Source organism: Dermacentor albipictus, unplaced genomic scaffold, assembly GCF_038994185.2.
Source record: "Dermacentor albipictus isolate Rhodes 1998 colony unplaced genomic scaffold, USDA_Dalb.pri_finalv2 scaffold_44, whole genome shotgun sequence".
NCBI classification, from domain to species: Eukaryota; Metazoa; Arthropoda; class Arachnida; order Ixodida; family Ixodidae; genus Dermacentor; species Dermacentor albipictus.
In genome coordinates this window covers 1043210-1057625 of record NW_027225598.1, presented here as the reverse complement: position 1 = coordinate 1057625, position 14416 = coordinate 1043210, and the positions used below count along the sequence as shown (strand labels likewise).

The following is a 14416-nucleotide window of genomic DNA, read 5'->3' as shown; positions in this document are numbered from 1 at the left end:
TATAGTGACCTAGTCCAAATCAACAATTTGAAATTCTTTTTGTTTGCACACAGAAAGAGCAAATAACAATTTACTTACTACTCGGTTTGCAGCAGGTGTCTTTGCAATCCTCCTTGGTAGCAAAACTGTTATTATTTCCTCCACATCCCGTAAACCAAAAGTAGAAACAGCCTCCTAATTTGCGGTTAAAGTGCCACCTCTTGTGACACTATTCATGGCCGGTGCGGCGGCAAGACACTCCCACTCTAAGAGGTTGCTCACATAGGCCAATTCGGAAGTCTTCCTCGGGTCCCTCGCATTCCTCAGGACGCCCTGTCCATGTGTAGAAACGGTAAGTGATTTACATTGCTGTCTCTCAAGAAAAAGACATTGTACCTATTGCGCATACATTTTGATCTTCAGTCTTTTTTAAAAGTTGCATCTTCAAAATTCGAACTATTGATGAATACTTCAAGAAGTGGAACAACGAAATAAACGCAAATGACAACGCACAAGAGTTATGCTAAGCAAAACAGGGGATCGCAGGGGTATAGAGACGTGAAGCGGACAACAGTCACCGCGCAGGGGACGCTGCTGGATCAATGTTAAGATAAAAGGACTTGTCTTTCACAGGATCAGCCTGCGTTGAATAGATGCTGGCTCAAGGCCTTCTAAACTTAAGCGATAAATGAGGTAAGCCAAGCCTATTAAGCTACCGCTGTTGTATAAAACCGACTTTGCGGTATAAACGTATGAGCCGCAAATGTTTGCGTCTTGTTTCTTGGCACCGGAAGAGGACTATACAGCATCGCCACGCAAGCTGCGGTCCTCTGAATGGGCTCATTTAGTGGGCCTGATTCACCCTTCTGGATTGTGAAAACAAAACATTGTTTGACACAGCCTCTGTTAGGGGCACTCTTCTCTTGTAGACATACAAGAATTCGGGCTTTCTGTACGATGATCGCTCATCTGGTATTATTCGCCTGCAGCAGTGCAGAATTTGTAGGCATTTTTTGCTTCTATCATTATCGCTTCCTTCTTAATGAACACACCTGCACGAGCGTATTTAAGCTTCTTGATGCTTTACCATTTCATATTTTTATTTTCTCTTCACTAGGTGCAGAGTAGCCAGTAGGGCGTGACACTACTTATCTTTCCTGCGCATCATCCTTCTTAGTCTGGGTCACCGCCTTTTGATATTCATGTAGTTGCCGTTGAATAGGATCATAGGCAACCCAGGTATTGCTATTTTCGCAGACATTGCGTGAAAGACCTCCCTTTTTTGTCAATGTTCTATTTTTCAAGGACATCGCCTTTTCGACCCGCTATTTATGCTCACTTAGGGCAAATCTTACTAATGAAAATAAATAATGAAAGTACGTGTGCTGTGCGTATGCTCTTTTCAATGCGCCGAATAATGACCAATGGCAAATGGTTGCAAAAGCGTACCGGCAATGAGGCACTGTTTGGAAGTACGCATAAAAATGTGTTTTGTGCAATGAACAAGGTCTCACACCGGTATGTTGCTTTACCGAAAAGTAGCAAAAGTTAATTCTTGCTGTAACTGCAAAACTAGTACGTGTGATGCAAGGCTTCAAGCACTGAGGCGCTTTCAAGGCTGTAAAGTCAACAATACTACCGCTGAAAAAAAACTAACTAGAAAACACATAATTTTATAGTAAGCCAAGCATTCTGGTTGTTTATGTTTCTTACGATCCTTTGTGTAACTTCATCGTTTGTGTGCGCAATTATGTATGATGGTGGAACAGATACCACGTTGATGAATACTTCATTGAATTTGTCAGAACTTTGTGAAGTTAGTGATGTCGGAGCCTTTTTTTATGGTCCAGTCGAGCAGTATCATGCTTTTGATAGAAAGGCAGAAGGGAACGGTTTTATAAATAATATAAAACTGAAGTAATAACAAGCATAACAAGCTGTGTGAAATGTCTCAAGTTTCTACAACCTCTCAAATAATAAAGTAGCTTCAGCTTTTTGTACCTGCCTTGGCGGTATAATTCCACTAGCGCCCTGACATATCAAGCGCTCTAAGCTTGAGAATTTGGGATTCCTCTTAAAAAACAAACCACAACATGCCTCTTGTAGAGAACGCATGCATGAAATCCAACGTGTATTACTAGATGTTGGGCCGTGAATTGCTGGGCCAACTGGTTCGCATCAGCCCTCTCTAAATTGGTTGAATGCAGCATTGCGAATATGTGTTACATGAACGCAATAAAGAAAAGTTGCGCGCACGTTATACAGCACAGCCTTGCAGAGCAGGTGGACAGGCTCATTGCGTCTAGTTTTCCGTCGTCTCTGCTGTTGATTGTTCGTGAAATCTTTGCATGAAAAATGAAGCAACCACCTGTGAATTTCGATTTCCAATGAGAAGAGGCAAGAAATAAAGAGGTTGTCCCCTACTTTCATCACATTTATCAGGTGCTGAAAAGAGTAAAAATTTGGTGTTAACTTGTTGTTTTCAGCCTCCACCCCCAGGCTTTCCGATCTCTGCGCCCGCATCTTCCGCTGTGAAAAAGATTCAGCCTGCACAACCAAACACAGAACAAAGTTCGATAACTGTGCTGCCAGGGTGGTTTATTGAATTCCCCCGCCTTATGTTAAAGTATATATTGGCCGGACGGGGCAGTGTTTAAAGCAACGCCACAGGGAGCACGACTACACGCTGCGATCGGGCACAGGCAGCAACCTGGCTTTGTATGTGAAAGACTGTAACTGCTGCAGTTCTTTGTTTTACCGCACTAGAATTATCGCCACGGGCAAGTTAAAGCACGAGCACGAACTGCTTGAAGCGTTTCAGATCTGAAAGAACGAGCTAGTTTGCATAAACTACCTATCTGTACTTGTCACAGAGAAAAAGTGGCGGTTTTTATCGGGGTGCGTTTGTAATATTCAGTGTGTCTAACCGGTCTCTTTTTTGACATGTGCGCTTGCGCAGAAAAATTAGTGGTGAGAAGAACGTTGATGTTTCAATAAACCAGTGGTAAATCCGGCGTCTGCTGCAAGCGTAATTTTGATTTAGGGCCCGAATTCTTAAAAAGTAACTTTTAAATGTTGGCAAGTTTGAGAAGGGTAGAAACATGATGTTCACAAATTCTTAACTCTGCCCTAATACAGACATCGCAGTTCTGTAAACTGGATCTGTTAGTGTTTCGGTGGGGAACACATTTGATATAATAATTTGTATCCTACATTAATTTGGTACGCTGTTTACAGGGGATTCAAAAGCGCTCTACTGATACAGTTGGGGTCTGTTTGACAGCCATGTATAATACATAAAGTTTGCACGCTTTAGATGTACTAATAGATGTAATTTGCAGAATTGTGGTGTTGCTTTGAAAGCTGAATCATATAATTGTAAACATGACAATTTCGTATCCTGAAAAAGAGGCAACTTCAATTCTTCTTGTAAGGTATTTTACGGCGTGTAAAAAAATATTTTCTACGAGTAGTCTCTAGATTTCAGCTATTTCTTTTAAATGCAACAAACTTCAAATTATTAGATCTAGCTCTTCCGGAGAGAAGCGGTTTATTCTTTCCCCCGAGCTAAAGCTTCCTTTTTCGCAGCCAAACTGAAGAGTACTGCAACAAAAGGCCACAGCCCTTCAGCGATTGCATGCAGAAGCTGTGTTCGCTGACCTTGCCGCTTGATGAATTCAGCAGCAGAAGGTGCCACAGCTCAGTGGCTGTAAAGCAAATACGTTTTCAGGGTGCGCAAGCCCTTACAGAATTTAGGGAGCTACACGTAAGTTCTTTTAAATGGCTCGCGGTAGCCCGGTAAATCTGATGACTGGAAATAACTCGCTGAAAAAATTGATAGGTAATGCAGTTTATTTGCCCTTTGACTAACTCGCATGCTAGTGGTGTGTTTAATAAGACGTGGTTTTTCCCACCAAAGAAGTGGCGCTGTTATCTTACGTCATTTTTCAGTTAGATAGTTCTCCTGCAGGCAATGAAGCATCGCATTCAGTCACGTAGGTAGTAATATCCATTTTACCACTCACAGTGGCGAACATATGGCGATCAAAGAAAAAGTGGCACAGCAACCACGAGCGACTTCATTGTCCTCCTCTCTCTTCCTGCTGACGCACCGAAATGTAGTAGACGCAACAGGGCGCTCCCCCAAGTGAGGAAGCCACAGGGCTGCTGAACGGTGCGAAAAGATGAAATGAAAGTGGTATCTGTAGCAAAGCGCACTCCATCACGGCGATAAGTAGGTTGGAAGACGTTGGCGGCGTTGGGTGTGCTTATCGATCCATGGTCTAAATGAGCCGGTTTAAGACGGTCAATAAATACGGTGCCTTCGCGCCCGTTTATGATTACTGCAAGGTGCTTGGGCGTACGGTGAGCACCCTGAAAGAGCCATCGTACGGTGGTTGTAGCAGAGCAGGGACTTCGTCTCGGCTTACGAAGACGTGTGTACATGCAATCGCTGTAGTGCTGGCTCACAAATGAGTTCTGAAAAGAGGGCCGAAGAGGTGGTGGAAGAACGGGGTCCAACAATTTAGCAGTCGGCTTGCGTAGTTCGTGATTTCGCAGGATACAGGTTATGACTGCGTACCGAAAAATTCTCCGGGCACGGGGAATGCTGTGTCTAAAACAAGTTCTGTCGTAGAACTCTGCATGCCGCGCTTCAGTGCAGTCCGGAGTCAAGAGCAACAAGAGGAACAAGATGGCAAGCAGAAGACGTTTCGTCCATGGCTTGGTATTGTCGGAACACATTGAGGAAGCCTTTAACTGTCGACGAAAGCGTTCCACCATTCTTCTATACGCCGTATAGCAGGCAGTTGTCTTAACTTCGGTGATACCATGTTTTTCTAGATGTTACGGAAAAGTGTGGACTCAAACTGACGACCGTGGTCAGTTGCTGTAGTAGAGACTACGCCATATTGGCTGATCCAGACTTCGACAACAGCCTGTGCGACTGTTTCTGTGGTAATGTTTGTAAGCGGAACAGCTTCTGGCGAACGACTAAAGTAGTCGATGCGCGTTAATATTGTCCTGCCACATCTCGCTGCAACCCGTCCGAATGGCGTACACCTGATGACAGGCCTATCTGCTTCCACTGTTGTCGCATCAGCCACGTCGCCCGTCACTGCTGCAACCGATGGCCACCACCACCTCCTCGGACTTACGCCCCCACTTATTCCCGCACCTTTTGACCTTCTGTACCCTGTGCTGTTAAATAACTGGGGAACGCTGGGTCGCGACGTGGAACACACGGTGTTTAGACCCATGTTTTCAAATTCCTCTCTGACGACAGCCTGAATCATCGCAATGGTGGTTGCTGGTGGATCGAGAGGCGGCGTGGAGAAGGCTGGTAAACAGGCGGCCTCGAGTTCGCGGCGAAAAATACGGGTGACGTTGTCACAGGTGGTGGTCTGACGTGGTCGGCCCTCACATGTCGACGTAGCAGCAGTGTTGGGTAGGCGCGCAATGTGGTGTGAGATACGGCGGCTCTTAGCCTGTTCCAGGCGACGGCATTCTTTTATAATGGCGTCGATAGTCGTCACTTGCCGAAAACAAACAAATTGAAAGCGTCGTCGGCGATGCCTTTTAGCACATGTGCGACTTTATCTGCTTCGGACATATGATCGTCAGCTTTACGGCATAGAGCCAAAACGTCGAGGATGTAGGAAACGTATGGCTCTGTAGGTGACTGAACACGAGACGCAAAAGCCTTTCTCACGGCAGCCTTGTGCCCAATGGGGTCACCGAACAGTTCCCGTAGTTTTTCTTTGAAACTGTCCCAACTGGTTATTTCGTCATCATGTGTTTGGTGCCACACGCGTGGTGTGCTGCCAAGATGAAAGATGACAGTGGCGAGCATAATCGTTGGGTCCCACCTGTTATTAGCGCTGGCATGTTCATACAGCTTGATCCAGTCGTCGACATCCTGTCACTCCAGGCCAGAGAACACACCTGGGTCATGATGTGGGGCAACCGTGACTATTGGAGCAGTCGGACAAGCCGAAGCCGTAGCGGAGGCGGGCTCGTCACCGGGAGGCATTGTGAAAAGCTCGGTGTGCCGACCACTTCGGTGTTCCGTGGTGACGACGGGGATCGCTGACCTCCACCAGAAATGTTACGTGTGGAAAGACACAGACGAAACATGCTATTTACACGGTATTTACACTGGAGCCAGGTAGCCAGGCTGATACTCGCTCGTGCCAAGGGCACCGACCAACTTGGTCGTTCTCGCGGTGGCTCGTCTCTTCAGCATCGCTCAATCATACCGTAATAATATGTATCGATGTACTTGCACGGGAGGCAAATGGCGAATGATATCTACGTGGATATATGACTGAAGCTGGCATGAGGAGGGGGAAAACTTTCTCTTGGGCCGGCTGTAGGTCTAGAAAATTTAGCCTGTTGGCATTTCAAGCAACCGCGCATCCAGCTCTGAACAGCAGCTTTAATAGGGGGCCACAATATGTAGACGTTACTTAATGGCACGTCACTCTCTTTCGTGGGTGGGACAGGGTATGTAGGGTTTCAAATAGAGGCGAAACGCTGGTGGCACATATTGATGACAGCGCTTCTTTTAAGCATCACAGATAGTAGTAGCGTCACTGCCAGGCATGAAAATTTCTTCAAGCACGAGTGAAGTACCAGTGGCGCGGAGCTTAGGCAGATCATCGTCATCGCGCTGTGCTGTGACCAAGGAGTCAAATTTACGTGGGGTCTGATGACGCAGGTCGAGTCGACGTCCAGCAGAGATAATGCATGAGCCACTGACTTGTCGTCGCTGTTGACATGACGAATATCGCTGGTAAACTCAGGTCTACGCCACGTTTCTATGATCACGAGGAGCACACGAGGTGCTGTTTGAATTAAGGACGTACGTTAGAAGGTTGTGAGCGGTCAGTATGAAGAACAGAAGACCCTTGAGGTAGTGGCGAAAGAGTTTGGCAGCAAGGGATATAACCAGCCACTCGCGGCGAAAATGGCTATAGCGCCGGTCTTGTGGTGTCATCTGAAGAGAAAAGTGAGAGTGGCTGCCTTATGCCAGCGCCAAACTGCTGGAGGACAACACCAACAGGCACATAGGAAGCATCGACCATAACAGAGGTGAGGCTGTGGGGTATAGGGTGAGCAAAGGTGCCACCTTGGAGTGTTCAACTTTTGTATTTTCGAATGCTGTGGCGGCTGCTTCTGTCCAAGGTAAAAGAACACTGGGTCTCATGTGGCCACCCTGCAAGTGAGGAACGGCTCCAAGGTGCTGGCGCAGCGTTGCAGGAACCTGCGGTAATAACTCATGAGCCTTAAAAACTCACAAGCTCTTCTCACTGTTGTAGGTCGTGTAAATTCGGAAATGGCGGTGACACGGCTTGGAAATGGTCGGATTCCACGACAATTGACACGATGGGCAAGACAATCTAACTCTGAGACACCGACGTCGCTCAGCGCGGCGCTGGGAATCAGGCCCTACTTCAGCAGTCGCGTGAATCCTTGGCGCAGGTGAGTGTTCCGTTCGAATCTACTGCAACTGAAGACAAGGATATTATCTGAAGAGATGAAGCAACAGGCGAGGCCACGAAGTACTTCGTCAACAAACCACTGAAACGTCTCCGCCATGTTGCGAAGTCCGAACGACATACGAAGGTATTCAAACATGCCAGAACGAGTGATGATACCACTTTTTTGCATGTCGGAGGGCTCGACAGGGATCTGGTGATACGTTATTGCCGAATCCATTTAATGATATTGTACAGCCCTGTAGTGCGGCAGTAAAATCCTCTAAATGCGCAATCGGGAATCAGTCCGGAATGGTTACTTTATTCAAAGCGCAATAATCACCGCAACGTCTGCAATCACCACTCTTCTTGGGCACCATGTGGAGCTCTCGGAGCCACGCGCTTGATGAGGGCCACACAGAACCAAGTTCGAGCATGTCCTCAAATTCTTGGCGAGCAACCTTGAAGTAGTCTGGTGCTACGGGACGTGGTCCTGCGGGGACCTGTGCCCGTTTTGCGATGAAGAGGTGCGTTCATTTATGTACCAGGGGTGTGTCAGTGAATTGCGGAATGAAAAAGTACGGAAATTCCGTAAGGACTGCTGACAAGGGCGATGGAATGCTGAATGCGTGTGGAGAAGTTGAAGTTGTGGAACATGCGATGAGATGCCTTCGACACTCGAGTGGGTTTCTGTGGCAATGAGACGATGTTGCCGGACGTCAACCAGGAGTTTGAAATTCCGCACAAAGTCAGCGCGTATGACTAGAACTCGGATATCGGCTACAAGAGAACACCAGCGAAATTTCTCCTTCAGTCCAGCCTCCACAGTGACCAATCGTTGACGTAAGTTTTAATACTTGAGCCACTGATGGCAGTGAGTAAACGCATCGAATGGTCACGTCGCTGACAATCTGACAACGTCGGCTGAATAACGCGGAATTTCTGCGCTGGTGTCTACAGCGGTATGAGAACCTTGGTCACGCGATCGCTCACGTGAAATAGACGGCTGGTCCTGGGGCTGACAATACTGGCTGTCCTCGGTGCAAGACTCGGTAATTTCCCGCGAAAATGCAAGGTTGACGGCACTGCAGAGCGGGGCTAACGGGACGGGCGTGGTACCATCAGATTGAACACCACCGAGACGGTGAAGGAGAAAGTCGGCGGCTGCGCCCATTAAATTTTGAGCTAAATATTATGGACTAAACTGGTGGACGAAATCTAGTCATCTGAGTTGCAAGCTTGTCGACTTGTTGCGCGACGTCTGCACTCGATTCAATGATGATGCGCTCAAGATGCTCATCACGAGATGGCGTGTCGTCGGCAGCAGTGTGACCACAGTGGACTGCAGCAATGCCTGGGACGCCGACATTCATAAATTTGTCTGCTTTCCAACTAAACCTTCCAGCGAGTCAGCGGGCTACATGCTTTGAATCACGCGTTCCTTTTAAGGCAGTCGCTGAAAAAACTGCTCTTTGAAAACCGTGGTGTTCACTGGTGCTGAGTCGCTCCGAAGGAGGTGACGCATGCAACGATGTCACTGAGTTGGTTTTTGAACACCAAGTTCTTCCATGATGAGCAGAAGCTTCGGCCGACTTTGGTAAAATTCTGTCGTGCGGCGAAGAAGCCCAGCATTAAGGGCGTCCTACACATTCTTGTCAGGGGGCGGCTTAAGGATGTCACGAACGAAGGAGGTGTTTGGATTCTTTAGAACGCCGATAACGCAGTCCAACTTTGCCTGTAGAAGGATCGACATTTGGGCGAGTTGGTACTAGTTGAACATCTTGAAGGGGCAGCGCAATAAGACGATGACAGAAGGCAGGAAACACACAGGACAGCACTGAACTCACAACTAACTTTATTCGAAGGCGTACGCACACTTAAATACACAACCCATCGCCACGTGCTCTCCCGTCCATGGCGTCATTATCAGTGCGCAGGCAAAAAAAAAAACACGAAACACCATTTAATCTAATGCTACGTTATGAAGTGGCTTAAAAATTCAAATTCACTATCATGCAAGTTTATCGATGGCATGCTTACACAACGCGATCCTTTTTTTCTGATATAGAAGGCCTCAATAATCTCCCTCGTAGTCTGATTTTTGTGCGTGGAAAGTACTGTGGTGTTTTTATATATTGGAGTGCACCCATGTCCAGAGCAATGCCGCGTGACATGCGAGTAGGCATTACCCGTTAGTGAGCGCCTATGTTCAGATAATCTAATATTGAGGCAGCGACCTGTTTGACCTATGTATACGTGACCACAGGAAAATGGAAGTTGGTAAACGACTCCCATTCTACAGTGCACAAACGGGGAAGTATGCTTAATAGTGCAGCCTTTCCCAGCATGAGAGGAGGCAGCCTGGGCCAATTTCCTATCGATCTTACCACAAATTTTGATCAACTTGTTCGGGGCGGAAAAAAACAACCTTTATATCAAATCTGCCTGCTATATTCCTGAGAATATGTGATAGTTTATGTACATATGGAATTACAACCAGTTTTTTCTTCTTGTCGGCATGCTCAGGATTATTCATTCTTGTGGGTGCTGCTAGTTTTACACGTCTGACAAGCTTCTGTACTGTCATGCGCATATGCAGCGTTACTGAATGCAGCGCACAGCGCACAGCCGCAGCGCACAGCCTGCTGGCAGGAAAAAGACAAAGGCAAGAGCAGAAGGGATTTCCTGGAGTGGCGTAAGACATCCTATCATATAGCCGACTGGTTGTGGAACAGCGCTTGGCCTACCCATCCAAAACCACAAAAGAAGAGGATGCCCGAAGCAAAAGTGTTGGTTCTTGGCGACGAGAGTCTACCAGAAGAGCACAGAAGAACCCTTGGTCTCGGCCCAAAATTCGCCTACGAGCCAAGCTTCACCCCAGCGGAGAAGGTCACTATGGCTAGGACAGTCGCCCACCCGGGGTCCGACGAAGAAAGACCACGCTTCATAGCAGAGTGTGTGGACGCGCTGGGACGATCAGGAGCGAGGCGCTCGAAAAATAAGACTGTAAACAATTGTGTAGATTATGCTGTGAGTAGAAACCTTCGTATTTTGACATCTGATAAGGAAGGCTTTTTTGTTGTAGTGCCAGAGAATATCTTGTGTAAAAAAGCGCAAGATGCCATAGAGAAAAATTTCAGAGCGATAGATCTAAAACCCGCTGAAGTTAAGAAGCGCGCACTGTCGCTGCTGCACAACCAAAACCTAGAGCAAATGGCTTGGTCAGTAAAAAAAGCTAAAAATCTTAATTTGGACATATTCTTCGCAGCAAAGACCCACAAACCGGACATTCCATTTCGAGCAATAGTCACGGAAAAGGATACTTGGCAGCGAGTGGTCTCGGCATAATTACAAAGGCATTTGCAATCATTGGTGATCAGATATTTACCACAGAGATTTACCACAGAGATCAGAGATTTACCACAAACGGATCGTTTGTGGTAAAAAACTCGGATGATCTTATCAGCTTCCTTATTCAATCTAATCCTGGTAGTTGTAATATTTTCAGCATAGATGCTCAAGACTTGCACTATAACATTCCACATGACGAACTAATGATAAGCGTTAAACTTTATATCACCGAGGACAATGATGAGCTTAAATTTTCTAGCAGCTGTGGTGTATCAGTCAGCAGTTTTCTCGAGATTCTCTCTTTTTATTTAGCTTCAACTGTTGTTGAATGGAAAGGAAATTTATACCGACAAAAATCTGGAATTTGCATTGGGTCCAAGGTTGCACCAGTACTAACTAACATTTTCCTAGGTAGCATAGGCAGAAATATAGAAAGTAACCTAGATGACCGAACATTGAAAGTGCTAAGATATGTTGATGATTTCCTGATCTTTGTGAAGAGTACTAATTTCCAACAAATGGTTCATAATATACTTCAAATATTCCACAAATGTGGCTCAGGATTAGTTTTCACACATGAAGTGCCGGATAAGAATGTACTACAATTTTTAGATACTAGGCTCAAGCTAACTGATACGCACGTGTGCTGGATGTATTGCCCAAGGTCAGAAAAACCACTTTTAAATTTTCACTCCGCACATTCCAAGGTGGCGAAAAACGGCATTGCGTTTTCTGTTCTATTTTCCGCGCTCTCTAAATCGTGTTTTCACAAGACGTCTAAGAGCTTCTTAACACAACTGGAACGTTTGAGAGCGGCAGGTTTTCGAGAGGATGCTATCCGCAAGACAGTACAGAAGCTTGTCAAACGTGTAAAACTAGCAGCACCCACAAGAATGAATAATCCTCAGCATGCCGACAAGAAGAAAAAAAGTGGTTGTAATTCCATATGTACATAAACTATCACATAATCTCAGGAATATAGCAGGCAGATTTGATATAAAGGTTGTTTCTTCCGCCCCTAACAAGTTGATCAAAATTTGTGGTAAGATCGATAGGAAATTAGCCCAGGCTGCCTCCTCTCATGCTGGGAAAGGCTGCACTATTAAGCATACTTCCCCGTTTGTGCACTGTAGAATGGGAGTCGTTTATCCACTTCCATTTTCCTGCGGTCACGTATGCATAGGTCAAACAGGTCGCTGCCTCAATATTAGATTATCTGAACATAGGCGCTCACTAACGGGCAATGCCTACTCGCATGTCGCGCGGCATTGCTCTGAACATGGGTGCACTCCAATATATAAAAACACCACAGTACTTTCCACGCACAAAAATCAGACTACGAGGGAGATTATTGAGGCCTTCTATATCAGAAAAAAAGGGTCGCGTTGTGTTGGCATGCCATCGATAAACTTGCATGATAGTGAATTTGAATTTTTAAGCCGCTTCATAACGTAGCATTAGATTAAATGGTGTTTCGTGTTTTTTTTTTTTTTTTGCCTGCGCACTGATAATGACGCCATGGACGGGAGAGCACGTGGCGATGGGTTGTGTACTTAAGTGTGCGTATGCCTTCGAATAAAGTTAGTTGTGAGTTCAGCGCTGTCCTGTGTGTTTCCTGCCTTCTGTCATCGTCTTATTGCGCTGCCCCTTCAAGATGTCCAACTTTGCATGCAGTTAGGTGAATAAGATTTCGCCGGAAAAGACATTTGATGGTGGCAGAATCAAACGGCAAGGTCTGCCAGCCAAAATTCCGGAAGCTTGATGGTTCCATCATCATAAACGGCGGAAGAAGCGGTGACATCTTGTGCATGCAACACCACTTGCCTCAATGAATGAAGAGAGTTGCAGAGAAATCGAAGTGCGAGGTGTGGATATAAGAAGGATTGCAGTTCGAATGCGTCCAAGGTCACGACTTGTAGACAATGAATTCACTCATTCAGTAACGCTGCATAGGGTTCTGTTTTTTAACACTCACAATGCGGAATGTATGGCGATCGGGGAACAGGCGGCAGAGCAAGCAAGCGGGGCTTCATCTTATGCTTCTCCCTTCGAGCCGACGCACCGATAAGACGTAGACGCTACGCTCTCTTCCAGCAATGTTCAACTATTCTGTACTACTTTTCCCGAATTTTAATGTCTGTCTTACCTTAAAAAAACATTAAGTACTGCACCATATTTCAGGGATAATTGATATTGAAGGCTTATTCATGGGGTTAAATAGTTAGGTACTTTGAGAAGAGCTTTTTTCATATATAATTTTGAACAGAAATCATACAAGATGGGTCCGTCGTTGTTGGATCCGTCCATGGGTCCGTCGATGAGTTCGTCGATGGGTCCGTCGTTGACACTGTGGAGTTGCGTTCCTCTTCAGGCACCACAAAAGATATGGTCACTACACGAAAAAAAATATATATAGATTACCCGGAGAGTACAGAAATAAACAAAAACACAGATACCCAGTAAATGAAGTAGCGGCGCAGTTACCTATTCCTACTGACACCTTACTGATAACGCCTCTGTGAAGCGCCACCATGATGTTTTGACAAACGTAAAATAGTTCGTTAATGCTCTAAAATTTCTGAAAACGTCAGTGAAAATTTGAGCCACATTTTCTTCTCCAGTTCACAAGTTTGCGCTATAAGGTGTGTACCTAACATAGTATTATTTGGGCAAAAGGTAGACTGACAGGCAGACAGATGCATACATAGAGTTTCATGCAAGATCTAAAAGATAAAATGTTCGCATTCCCTTACTACACGCTAAAGAGGATGAAGGGGAAAGCCTGCCCGGTCACGAGATATTCATAAATTGCTTTTACATTCTCTTTTTTTTATTGTTCTCTTTCTCCGTCCCCTAGACATCTCTACTGGCTTTGCGTAGTTAATGGCACGTTAGAACGGTCACGGCAAGCCATGAAGGGCCGTCGTGATCGTTTCATCGCCGTCCCTAAATCTTTGCCACTCCACTCCCTTCATGCCGTTGTCGTCACACCAACGTCGTAATACAGCCATCGTCGTTTCATTGTAATCATGCCGTCATTATCATGACGTTATCACAAATAAATCGCAGTCCATTCAATGGTGGGCTATGCCTAATATCTGCCGATGTCGAAAAGTGTGCCTCAATTATACAGAAAAAGAATCGACCACAAACTTAAGCAAATGAATGTAAACTCTACAAAGTCTCCTTTGCTCTATTCTTTTGGTACTATTGCTTGCATAGTCGTACTTACATGCAATTATGAACAGACACCAAAGGTAGCTAACCATGTATAACTTCATTGTTCAACCTGCAAAGAACAAGTGCAAAACATTACATATGCAGAATTCTCGGAGAAAGACGTTGAGAAAGCCAGCTTTCCTGTGTAAAACAGGAATCCCGTAAACCTACTCCTGTTGGCCAACCCGCAAGCCAGTTTAGCAAGAATAGTTATGTTCCTCTTTCACTGCAGATAAATTAGCGATCCAGAGCCTATTGCAGATTTCAGTGCATCGCAGCGAAATAACATGGACGGCTTAATAACGCTTGGAAGCTAAGTCCGTGCACTTGTACTCTATCCAGAAAGTAGTTGATATCATTTTCACATAAGTGTTCTGTATGTTTATACT

At 45.7% G+C, this 14416-nt stretch overlaps 1 long non-coding RNA gene across 1 annotated transcript; it reads right to left on the bottom strand.

Moving 5' to 3' along the window:
- Positions 1-216: 216 nt before the first annotated feature.
- LOC139052921 (uncharacterized) lies at positions 217-14090 on the bottom strand. Its single transcript, XR_011510119.1, has 3 exons — positions 14041-14090; positions 13084-13200; positions 217-312 (listed from the first exon to the last, which is right to left on the bottom strand). It is a non-coding gene; the product is annotated as an uncharacterized lncRNA (long non-coding RNA).
- Positions 14091-14416: the final 326 nt, after the last annotated feature.